Source organism: Pygoscelis adeliae, unplaced genomic scaffold (genome assembly GCF_000699105.1).
Source record: "Pygoscelis adeliae isolate BGI_AS28 unplaced genomic scaffold, ASM69910v1 Scaffold45, whole genome shotgun sequence".
NCBI classification, from domain to species: domain Eukaryota; kingdom Metazoa; phylum Chordata; class Aves; order Sphenisciformes; family Spheniscidae; genus Pygoscelis; species Pygoscelis adeliae.
Genome location: NW_008825114.1, coordinates 13,639,306 through 13,646,285, shown reverse-complemented (window position 1 = coordinate 13,646,285; position 6,980 = coordinate 13,639,306).

Sequence of the window (6,980 nt, the reverse complement as noted above, 5' to 3'; positions counted from 1 at the left end):
GGTGAAGGTGCGGTGGTGGCTGCTGCGTTTTGGGGGTGGTGGGCTGAGCGGGCAGCGTGGGACAGCCGTGCCGGTCGTTCGGGCCGAGTTGGAACTGCCGAACTGAAAGCAGACTTGACGCGGGTTTTTTTTCCTGTGTCAGCTGTTTCCTCCTGTTGCTTTTGTCCTCCGTTTTGATGAAACCTATCTGCTGGAGATTATGTAACAATGTTTGTCTGCAGAGTTTACTCAGTTGTGCTGATTATCTCTTGTTGGGGGGAAACCAGCTGACATAAGATGTCTAAGGGAACTATATTTTTAGAGCCATTTACAGTGGATTTGATCTTTATTAATTTTTTCGAAATGCACAAACTGAATGCTTCCGGTGTTTCTGGCAAAGGTCACCAATGTAAAAGACAGCGGCTAATGTGCTTTACTAACCAGAAGCTAGCTTCAGTAGATTTTGCCTCCAAGGTTATGAGGAGGAGGTTCGATCTTAAAATGGAAACGCCAACTTCACCCATCACCCTTTCTCTGCAATGTGCTCAAAGTACAGAGCATTTGTACTTGGAGGAAAGGAAGAGGAGAAAAGGCAGTGTGAGCTCCTGTTAAACCAATGACAGCACCTACTTTATCTGATAGAATTGTATTTAGTTCAACAGCTGTTGAAATGTCTGGTGGTTCACAGCTGCACTGTACTTATGCTTAATTCCTGGGGTGATACGCAACTCTGATGTAAACAGACATCTTGTAACGATCTTAAGGTTATGGTGGCAAAGAGCAAATCATTATTATTGAACCTGATGGTGGTTAAAACATCTGTAAATGAAAGCTGGTTGTATCTTCTTTAATACGGAAAACAGTGATACCTGGACCAGCACTCTGCTCTGTAGAGAATCAACAGAAAGACTGTTGATTTTCTGGGGAATTCGATTTTTAATTTCAAGAGAGAAGGGCTGCAGCCCGTATAATAATCTGTAGTAATCATTTAACTACGAAATTAACAAAACCCCCCAATATTTAATGAAAACTAGTTTCTGAAAAGGTAGTACGTTTGAAGTTTGTCACAGATGCTTCCGTTAGCAAATACCTATTTGTGTTTCTGCGCAGGCTGAATGGTAGCAATTATGAGCTGGCTTTTGTGAAGTAATCGTGGCGATCTCGGTCCACTTCTCAGTAGACCAATGGATGCATCGTAACTAACTGTAAGCAATTATCACTTCTCCTGGCAAAAATACAGGCATCAAAAATGAACAGCAGGTTGGTTATGTGTGTGTAAAATGACCGTAGCAGTTCAAAAAGTTAACACATGTTCACTGCAGTAACCCCTAAGCTGAGATGCTTTGTTTCAAGAACATCAAAGCACTTTAACCTCATATGATGCAATGAAGTGCATTGATGGACCGCTGTGAAGGACTGCTCTAACTTCTGGTACATGTGATACTCGCGTGGGAACATCCAGAGAAATATTTATTTTTTTAATTTATTTTTAGGTTACAGACACACAATTGGTTTCTGGGGGGATAGATTACAAAAGTTACTAGTATTTAAAATGCCTTGGTGTTTAATGCAAAAGTATCCCTCTTTTTCTTAGTCAAGCACATATGTGTAGGATCCACAAGGTAGTCCTCAATGTTAAGCAAAACAGAAAAGAAAAGCAACCTCCAGATAATTCTTGGTGGTTGCGTCCAGAACGTGTTGCGTACTTCCTTCTTGGTGAAGTGGGAGTAGCTTAAATGTAAGAATTACGAAGAACTTGCTTCAGTGTTAATTATGGAGTACCTTTGTTCTTGTAATGCAGTAAGAACACGTCATCATACACTTGACTTAAATAGGCTGCTTTGTTTTAAGAAAACTCCAGCTAACCATGTGCCAGTTTAGGGTGTAGTCAGTTGACTGCCTGCTATTTCTGTCTTTCCAAAATGATGTTACATTAATTTTGAAGGTACTGATGTATTTTGTATGAGTTTGTAATTCAGAGTGTCTATTTTTACACTGCAGAAACTCATACTAAAGCATTTTAAATTTTTTAAGGATACTTAAGAGGAGAAATGAGAAAACTTGTCCTCTACTGTTCAGCTTGGAAAAAAAAAAAAAAATCCTGTAAAAGGAATTTTGACCAGCGTAAGCAAAAAGGCATCTGTAGTCTTGGAAGTACTGTATGCACAAAGGTCGATTAAATCAAATGGAAAAACATAATTTACCAATAAGTTTTGTCTTTTTATAATGTATTCTCATGCTCTGGATGCTACTCTTAAAACGTGCTAAATAAATGGAAGCAGATTTAAGAGGTAAGTCTCCTTTGTTTGCTCTAAGGATCAAGAATCTTAAGTGTGTAGAGTTACGTATCGACCTGTTTGTACAAAATTACATCATTTATTTATCATTTTCTGAATAACACAGAGAACCTTCCTCTCCCTCAAGAAGTGTCTTAAGTCCATTGTGGGAAGAGAGGTCAGCTGCTGCAAGTTACTTTCAGTTAGCTTTCCTCCAAGAAGTCGGTGTCTCATAGTAATTTTGGAAGATCATTCTTTACCTTTTGCCTTGCTTAAAGTAAAGCTGATTTTTCAGGAACTTACCATTGCTTTGGATGCCCTTGTTAATGGAAGTAATTGGTGCAGGGAGAAAAGGAAAATGGAGATATGTGAAAGTATGCAAATACTTTCATAAATAGAAAGAAGGTGACCTTCAGCTGGGCCAGAGTCTATTTTAATTCTTACTGTTCTTCAGTGTGCCTGTATATGAAGGAATTTGCCACAGGCTATTCCAGATTAAGGGCCTGTTTAAAAACAAAACAAAACAACCTGAAAAACTGCCCCAGTTTGCAGCTTCATAGTAGTTAGCTGACAGCTTTGTCCTAATATAAGCTGTCAAAATCTGGTGCACTGCTGTAACTAAAAATACCTATGATAGTAGTCAGGATATGAAGAAGTAGCAACAGTGCACAAATTAAATGATATGCAAAATTTCTTCTTTTTTTTTTTTTAACTGTGAGTATGGAGGTTCTTGTTTGACTGAAACACATGAGATTCACTTTTGGTTTTGTTGGTTGGGTTTTTTTGTGTGTTAATATCCTCCATATATAAGTTAAATGTGATTGTCAGTATGCATATGGAAAAAAGTGGCTGACTTGGAATGAGCCTTTGGAACATGGTGCATCACTTTAGAAATTTGTCCCCTTCCTGCCCTGAAAAACAACACCCACTCCTTCCAACCCCCAATCCCCAGAACACTTAGATGAAAATATCTACCAGGGTACAAATCTGTATGTTCTGAATTAGTCTGTGCAAAGAATATTGATGGGTTATTTCGTTTGTAGTATTACAAAAGCAAGAGTAGCTGAATGAACCACAGATGTGAAGTTGAACTGAAATGCTTTTGTATGCATTGAAATACACACGTTAACAGAGCACAAAAGATCTTCTCAAAGGTGAAAAAGAACAGAGGCTATGTTGGAAAAGTACCAAGTGTTCTAATGGTTAGGGGGGAGTGACGTATCTAGAGATAAAGAGCCAAAAACAAATTCTCCAGTGTGGATGTAGAGACAAGTGTTGGCTTTCAAATGAGGGAGTGATTATTTGTCAGAGCTGATAGCCGCGTTATCTGGAACTGACCGGATATGTTCAGAACATAGGAGTATAGAAACAGGCAAGGCAGATTTAACTAGTATAGGTTAAGGTTTAATAGGAAACAATGAGTAGCCAGGTGGCAGTTACAAAGGTAGAGGATAGGATCTGATAATGCTTACGCATTGCTACCCATCAAAGTATTTTGAAGAGCTTTTTCTTACTCTCCTTGCTTTTCCTGCTCCCAGAGGGGATAACCATTAAGTTCTAAAATTATTTGTGATTATTTTAGCTGTATGGTCTGATCCTGGAAGTCGTACTGTACTGCTTACGTAGTAGTAAATGCTGATTTAACAGACTATAAACATGCAGCTGGGAGTGGGGAGCCTGTCTTTGTCTGAAAACTTGTGCCTCTGCATAAATGTCAGCAATCTGTTGCTTGATTTGTTGCTTGTATTGCCTTGTCAAAAATACTAAATGAATGCAATGTCATTTGTGTAAACATACAAGCTGCCTTTTTAGTTTACGATGCTGGACAACTCTGATGTCCTTGCCTTTCCACGCTGTGTGTAGGTTGACATACATTTGTTACTTTTTTTCTAAGTGCTTGGGTTGTCTTGTTAAGAAGTATATCCTATGACTGAATTCCCTACAAATACGAAAATCAGAGACTTAATTTTGTGTGGAACCTGTTCTGCTCCACAAGGCGGCATTACTGATGCTGCTATTTTCGGAGAAGAGTGCCTGGCTCCCCGTCAAGCTTTCACTTAATGGCACCACAGATTTATGATTTTCTCTGGCTAAATAAAATGTTAATTGTTTGCAGTAGTCTTGTATGCCTGTTAAAGATTTTACTTGAAATGTAAAATTTTGTGAAATCAAAAGAATAATGAACCATTATATTAATTTCATAGCATCAGATAAATGTTTAGAATTATATTCTGTTTAACATGATTTTTAAGTATAACTTTACAAAAGATTCAATGGATAAACTATTCATTTTTGCACACAGTAATGTGTTTGAAAACCGACAAAGCTAGGGTAGATTCCTGCAGTCTCATATAAGTAAACTGCATCTGAATTGGTGAGAATTATTGTGTAAATAAGAACAGCAGTGGGTTGCTACTGCGTTTGTACACCAGAGTCAAGTTTTCTAAAGGTAAACTTGTTCTATGTAGAAATAAATACTAAACTTGGAATCACTTTATCTGCCAAAAAAAAAAATCTAGGTTCAATAAATCAATGACCTTTAACATCCCATAAACAGATGTTTTGCTATTAAAAATAGGAGTTCTGCACAGAACAATCTTTTGGGTGAAATAATTAAGATAAATGCAGCCCTCAAAACAGAAAGAAAACTTTTATCTTCTGCATTCTTTGTTTACAGTAACAGTGAGGAAAGTTAATGGGTTTCAGTAACTGATACAAGAATTTGTATTAGGCACGTTATTATCACTCGTTTTTTCTTAAATAAAATTACACTTTTTGCCAGTCTTAAATTAATTTGGTCTGTTGTGTCCTCTTTCTTCAGTAGAAAATTTTCGTATTTTTGACTGTGTTCCAGGACAGATACAGAGCTGTTAAAAATACTCTTTTCTTAACTGACTTAAGTAAACTGACTTTGACTTCAGCTTTAAAAAATTTGAGAGATTTTTATCTACACCCCCCCTTATTTGCTCTTTACTTGCCAGAGCCTGCCTGACACTATTTTTGTCTTTGCCTGAGTCATACTTGAGTTTATTCCATGTCTTGTGCTTTGCTTTAGACAAAGTTACGCATTTAAAATAATTCCATGAATGGAACCTCACAGAAAACTTGTAGCTGTACCGTTTGCTGTTTTAAAGCCTTCTTTCTTAATCATCGTCCAATGTGACTGCTGTTACGGAACAAATGAGACTCTTCCTACCCGTTGCCAACGTGCTGGTAAATTCCTGCGTTCTGATTCTCTGCATTCTTCTCATTCACGTGACATGACTGGAGAAACCTGTAAGGTAGGAGAGGGAGGAATCGCCTTCCAAATACATGTGTATTTTCTGATCGTGACCCATAGGTTTACAAGTTCTAGGAAGCATAATTAATGTTGAATGGTTAGCTGGAGAAAGACCAAGTGGATAATAAAATCAAGGACGACTGGTTATATGCCTTAATCACTCCTATCCGTTCACATTAATATGGTGGGAAGGGGACTTAAGAAAATGGAATCAAGCATTTATGCATAAATTATATGATAATGGACTAAAGAATCTGTTATACCACTTCAAACTTGAATTATCTCCACCAAAACTCTAGTTGACTTTTCTGATTTAATGGGTAGAAATTGGCTGATGCTAGTTAGCTAGGCACGCTGTATCTAACCAGACCCAGACGGGAGGACTGGTATCCCCCCTCTGTCACAGCTACGCGAAAGCAGTCCCCCGCTCCTGACTTGTGCCGTTTCTGCTGACTTGCCAGCAAAGCAGCTCTGTTCTGTATCTGGGAGGTATAGATGTGTGTGTTCTCTGCGCAGATCACCCGTGGACCGTTGCATGGATGGTAAGCAGAACTTACCTTCCGAACCCTGTAGCACCATCTGGGTTAAAGGAGTAACGAGCAGTAACTGTAAACAACTCTTCAGGTGAATCGGCCCTAAGGAAGATTTGCTAACTGTTGCCCAAAACGCACAGCTGCTTCCTAGACAGTAGAAAAGCCTCGGATACCTTTGTTCCCGTCTTTGTGGGTGGAGTAAAGTATGGTGTGTAAGACAGTAGTTGTAAGTGCTGTAGCCAGGTGTATGTTATGTTTTGAAAGGCAAGATGCATAAAGGTGTGTACAACTTAACGGATCTGAAATCCGCTTTTTACTGAGTAAGAATTAGAATGGGCAACTCCGTGGATACACAGTGTTATCGGGAAATGAACCTTGCGTATTTCCATTAGGGATTGTGCCTGTATCATTAGCTATTGTTGGTAGAAATGAGATTTGAACTGTATTTCAATTTACCAGCCTTCACTGAAGGGCTGCTTCTCTTCTGTAAGTTTTGTAATCTAGCAGTATAAAGATTTGACCTCAGAATTCTTAGCAGTTTCCTTTCTTCATTTGAGGAACTTCATGGAAAAGGAAATGTTACTTCTTGGTTGTTACAGAGTGAAAAGTGTCAGGGAGGAAGATTAAATTGCCCACTTTAAGAAGTTACCAGTCATAGTGAGTGGCTCAAAACCGGGCACACAGCAGTTAATCTGCCATAAAATGTAATGGCTTTTAAGTGTAATGAAGTAGCATTTCCCTTTTGCAAAGATTTGGAGGGGAAGGAGGTGGGGGGAGGAAGAGAGAACGAAGCCTTTGGCTTTTACAAATCACTGAGCTGAGTTTTCCTGCGTCAGTGCTTCCTCGGTGCTCTAGGCGGTAGGGGTCTACGGCTTCACTGCAGTCGTGAGTACGTCCCTGCCGTGAAAAACC